This window comes from Protopterus annectens, chromosome 4.part1 (genome assembly GCF_019279795.1).
Source record: "Protopterus annectens isolate FY-2018-M chromosome 4.part1, PAN1.0, whole genome shotgun sequence".
Lineage (NCBI taxonomy): Eukaryota > Metazoa > Chordata > Ceratodontiformes > Protopteridae > Protopterus > Protopterus annectens.
Window position 1 is genome coordinate 837,225,265 of NC_056734.1, and position 6,536 is coordinate 837,231,800.

General features: G+C 39.1%; 1 protein-coding gene across 3 annotated transcripts in view; it reads left to right on the plus strand.

The window, feature by feature from the left end:
* LOC122801095 (glutathione hydrolase-like YwrD proenzyme) overlaps positions 1-6,536 on the plus strand; it is a 1,228,450-nt gene that overhangs the window by 335,801 nt on the left and 886,113 nt on the right. The gene's annotated exons all lie outside the window — the stretch shown is intronic.

The following is a 6,536-nucleotide window of genomic DNA, read 5'->3' on the forward strand; positions in this document are numbered from 1 at the left end:
TGATGTGGGCCTAGGCAAGGAATACAGTACAAATGAAAATCCTTATGAAGTATTTGCTTCCCACAAGTAATACAATTATTAACTTTTACTGACATCGGTAAGGAGCAAGAAAAAGTTTACCCAATGGGGTACTTAGCTTTAGTTTGAAGACTTCATTTCTGAAACTCAAATGCGAAAATTTCAGGAGTCGGCCGACCAGCATTTGCGAACTGACAAGAAAAGACTGAAGAAAATGGCATCAGCTGCATGTTTTATACCCCTGACGACCTGACATCATGGAAGAGGAGACAACAACCGACGCAGGACCCAAGACTTTGTTATTCAAGCAGACTGAGGGCAACCTGCCAGCAGATTACCCAAATGTAATGACTGCAACAGTGAAACACGAAGAACATATACATATATATATATATATACATATATATATATATATATATATATATATATATATATATATATATATATATATATATATGGGTCTACCTGACATAGTTACAAGCCATTTGATCGACTTTGATTTAGTCGACAGTTGATTTGGTGAACAAGCAGTTTGCCCCTTCCCAATGTTGTGCAACCCTGGAGTTGATATATATAGTTAGGGGTGTGGGGGCACATTGGGGCTGGAACCTATAAACTTGTCAATCAAATGAACTGTCGATCAACTAAACTGTCGACTATGTGAACTGTCGACCATGTCAGGTAGACTCCATATATATATATATATATATATATATATATATATATATATATATATATATATATATATATATATATATATATACACACACACACATATATATATATATATATATATATATATATATATATATACACACACACATATATATATATATATATATCTATATCTATACACACACACACACACACACACACACACACACACACACACACACACACACACACACACATACACACACACACATATATATATATATATATATATATATATATATACACACACATTTTATATATATATATATATATATATATATATATATAAAAATAATCTTCGGCTGTTCCATTAGGGGTATACAGCAGATCATCTGTTTCCACTTCTTCCTGTCCTCTGCTTTATGCTCTTTCACACCAACCGCCTGCATGTCCTCTCTCACCACATCCATAAACCTTATCTTAGGCCTTCCTCTTTTCCTCTTACCTGGCAGCTCCATCCTTAGCATCCTTTTCCCAATATACCCAGCATCCCTCCTCAGCACGTCCAAACCAACGCAATCTCGCCTCTCTTGCTTTGTCTCCAAACTGTCCAACCTGAGCTGACCCTCTAATATACTGATTCCTAATCCTGTCCATCCTAGTCACACCCAGTGCAAATCTTAACATCTTTAACTCTGCCACATCCAGCTCTGACTCCTGGGGGTTTTGTCAATGCCACCGTCTCAACCCATATAACATAGCGGGTCTCACTACTCTCTTGTAGACCTTCCCTTTCACTCTTACTGGTACCAGTCTGTCACAAATCACTCCTAACACTCTTCTCCACCCATTCCACCCTGTCTGTACTCTTTTCTTCACCTCTCTTCCACACTCACCATTACTCTGATCTGTTGATCCCAAGTACTTAAACTCATCCACCTTTACCAACTCTACTCCCTGCATCCTCACCATTCCACTACCCTCCCTCTCATTTACACACATATATTGTGTTTTAGCCCTGCTGACCTTCATTCCTCTCCTCTCTAAAGCATATCTCCACCTCTCCAGGGTCTCCTCAACCTGGTCCCTACTCTCACTACACATCACAATGTCATCTGCAAACATCATAGTCCACGGGATCTCCTGTCTGATCTCATCTGTCAACCTGTCCATCACCATTGCAAATAAGAAAGGGCTCAGAGCTGATCCTTGATGTAATCCCATCTCCACCTTAAACGTATCTGTCACTCTTGTGTCCAGCTTCGTGTATGCTAAACCTTCCTCCATAGCCTTGTGCATAAAAAGAGAAAATAAAAAGACTTATTCCTAGATACAAAACAGCTCTGTCCTGCTGAAAAGCCTTTCACTGATTGTTTTATTCTATCACCGTGCCTCTTCCACGATGGTGCTAACCGCTGCCTGACTCAAGCACTCGGGCTCACTTTGCTCCCCTACCATACCCCCATTGCCACCCACCCCTAGATCACTCAAACTTATAGTTAAACACCACACCCACCAGCAATTCATGCCTTCCCAATTATCCTATTATACCCCATCAATCAAGTAAAACATAAACTATAACCACCACACCCATAATAATACACCCAAGCATAATACACCCAAGCATATTACTTAGTACACACACACTAGTATACTCCCTAAATAAAAATTATCCTAACCAAATCTAAAAACATGTACAGCTTGCAAAAACCCCTTCTACTAAAAATACTACTCTACCCATCAACTATCTCCACCCTACTTCTACTCTCTATTCTCTCTTCCTACCACACCCAACTACATATCATGTTTCCACCACCATGGCAAACCAAACCCATAGCTAACCACACACTACTAAAAAACTTTCCTATAACAACCACCAACACTACCTCCTTTCAAACCCCATCCCTCTTTTACAACAAGTTATCAGTAAAAACAAACCCTCACACCTCACACAAGCTATCTACAATTCTTGATAAACTAGCCAAACTCTACCTAAACCTACTGCAAAAACTCTCCTGCTGTGGAGACATACACCCAAACCCTGGCCCCATCCCAACAGAAAAAGCTGAAATACAGTTACCAAATCCCCCCTTCTACATACTCAAATCATCTCTCCTCTTTCCAAATATAAACGTAAGAAGTGTACTGAACAAAATTCATAACCTGCATGCCTTATTAGCCTTGTATACACCTGACATAGTGGTATTAACAGAAACATGGCTCAAACCTGATCACCACAATAATGAGATCATAGCCCCAGGTTATGATATCATATGTAGAGACAGAACAGGGAAAATGGTGGAGGTGTAGCAATTCTATGTCAAAATCACCTCACCCTAGAACTAGTTGATTATAATAACGAAGAAATCAAGGAGATAGAACTTATCCTTGCCAAATTTAAACTAAACACCAATAAACATAATCATTGCAGGTGCCTACCTCCCACCAGGTAATAACATTCCTATAATGGAAAACCTGTTAAATTGGTTCTCACACTCCCTCCCTAATGAAACCATACTACTAGGTGACTTTAACACAGACTGGGTCAACTGCTCCAACCACTATCACTCAGATCACATCAACCTCCATGGGTTCACCTAAATAATAACTACCCCCACTAGGACTGACAAAACAACCAAACATCAATCCATTTGGATTGGATTCTGGTATCCCACCCCACTCTTGTACAACAATCAGGCTGTTTCCCTGACAGTCTAAGTGACCATCAACCCACCTACCTAATCAGGAACAGAACCCACCATCTGCCCAACCTACCTAACCTCACAGTAATACGTAATAAAAGAAACTTCATAGCCAATGACTTTAATAAGGCACTAAGTTGTTGCAATTGGTTCCCTCTCAAGCAGCCACCTCTCGATGAAGCAGTACAATATTTTAACTCAACCTTCCTACTAATCCTAGACTATCATGCACCCTCCAGAACTATTAGGCCAAAAACCTACCATGCCCCATGGCTTACCAAAGAGACAAAAAATACAATGAAAGAAAGGGACAAAATCTGGACAGCATCTCACAAAGATAAAAATACTACTCTAAGGCAAAAGTACATAGAATTACGTAATAAAGCCAAGAGGCTAACTAAACTTGACAAGTCCAACAACTATAAAATCCTACAAGATAAATATACCCATAACCCCCAAAAATTCTGGGCCTCCATAAATAGATTACTTCACCCTGGGAAAGCATCCACCCCTACCCATGTGTTGCCAAACAACCAAGACAATATCCCTACACAATTTAATAAATTCTTTACAGAAACAGTACAAAATCTAGCTAATACCAAAAAAAAAAACAATGGCACTCCAATACAATCATCCACTACAACCGACAGTAATACAAAAAATAACACCTCTAGCTTTTCCCTGCAGCCAGTGTCCACTAAAATGAATTCAAACCTCCTTAAGAAGCTGAAACCAACCACACTAGCAGCCGATAAACATCCTGCAGATTTCCTTCAAATATCAGCAGAGGCCATATCATATCCAGTGTCAATTCCCATAAATAGGTCAATTTCAGAACACAGAGTACCTACCCTCTGGAAAACATCCCACATTGTTCCTCTGCACAAAGGAGGCAACTCCTTAGAGCTGACCAACTATCACCCTATAGCCATACTATCACCCTTATCAAAAATTTTAGAAAGAGTTGTTCACTTGCAACTAATGCAGTATCTCCAACAAAACTAACTACTATCCAATTCCCAACATGGCTTTAGACCCTCCCATAGTACGACCACTGCTCTTCTATCTTACGCCAATACAGTCAACCACTACAGAAACAAAGGTCTTTTCGTATCATCCATTTTCCTAGACTTATCAAAAGCCTTTGACATGGTTAATCACAATATGCTCCTCAATGCTCTATCTAGTCTAAACATATACTCCTCCACTATACTGTGGTTCAACAGCTACCTATCAGAACACCAACAAGCAGTCCTCTGGCAAGAAAAGCTGTCTCCCCTCTTACCAGTATCCATAGGAGCCCCTCAAGGATCAATCCTTGGCCCACTGTTGTTCTCTCTTTTCACTAATGACATCTCCTCTTCCCTGCACACTGCCTCAATAGTACAATATGCTGATGACACCACCATAATATGTGCTGTCCCCAGCATAATGGAACTACATACCCTTACCCAAAATAACTTTACTATAGCTGAAACCTGGTTTTCTAACATACAACTACTTCTCAATCCCAAGAAAACAACACTAATCCTATTTATCCCTGGCAGATCATCTAACTTAAACTAGAGCGTCATCATAAACTCCAAAAATAATATTCAAATCACACCAACCAACCACACAAAACTACTAGGAGTAGAGATTGATAATCACCTGACATTTGATATCCACATAGCACAAACCATCAAAAAAGTGAACAGAAAATTAGGACTCCTGTATAGAAACAAAAAGTCCATGACTAAACAGACCAAACCCACTATTGCAAGAACCCACCTCCTCTCCATCCTTCTTTATGCCTCCCCTATCCTAAATAATCTTCACCTTACCGAACTTCGCAAACTGGAATCGTGTTACAAGATTGCCAAGTTTGCTACAGACTCCACAAATAGGTCCCATCATTGTCATTCCCTAATATAACTCAAGTGGCTGGAGCTTCCACAGCTACTACGATTTAATCAAGCCATAGTAGCACATAAACTCTACTACTACCCTGAGAAAACATTTGCACTCCAGCAGCTAATTCAGCCCCACACCACCACTAGATCCCTAAGATCAAGCAGCCAAAACCTCATTCATGTAATTAGACATAAAAATGAAGCAGGAAAATCTCTCTTTGCCTGCACAATAGCCCAAAACTGGAACTCACTCACAAGCCATATAACTATCACTACTTCTAGTACCCAATTCAAGCACCTCCTAAAATTCCATTATTCAGACAATTGGCTCTGCTCTTGCTACTCCCCAGGGTAAACAATAACTATGCACAGCTGCAAGGATTCTGCTACTCTCTAACATTTTCCTTACATAGCCCTGCTAATATCCTTGCTTATTCCTCCAAACTCAGCATCAGTACAACAGGATAAAACATACTAACACCTGTACACTACACTATTAAAATCTATACCTGATAAAGGCTATAATCTGTATCTGAGAAAGGCATAAACCTTATCAGAGCTCTTCATATTCTCATCTTGGTCTTACTTCAATACCTATACTTTTGATGTGTGAGTGTGAGTATATATATATATATGTATGTCTCTTGTTGTGTCTTTTGGCTTATCCCGGTTAGGGGTCGCCACAGTGGAACTCCGGTCCGCTAATGTTTGGTAGTGGATTTTTACGTGTCGAGTTACCAGCCCTAATAACCTTCAGCGAAGGCACGCCCATCACGCATGCCACCACATAGAAGATGCTCAAACTGAGAATCGAATGGGACAACGTCTTGCTGTGAGGCGACAACGCTACCGCAGCACCACTACCGCGGATCAGCATATATATATATATATATATATATATATATATATATATATATATATATATATATATATATATATATATATATTTATATATATATATATATATCTCTACAAATGTAAATGTATAAATGAATTGTGAATGAGAATGTATATGAAAAAAAAAACTTTTTAGTTTTCTACTAATTGTTCATTTTACTAGATGCATCATATGCTTTGTAAATTTTCATTTCTGTACTACTTTAAATAATGTAACACCTAAATTTGTTCTTAAAAATTACTTAAAATTGTATAAATGCTAATAGTGTAACATGGAGCTTTTCTCCCCGGGCCTCTGCTGAAAATGGACCTGTGTCAGTTTTACAAAGGAATTTTCTAAAACCCCCTGGCCCCGTAAAAGTGCCGAAACCCT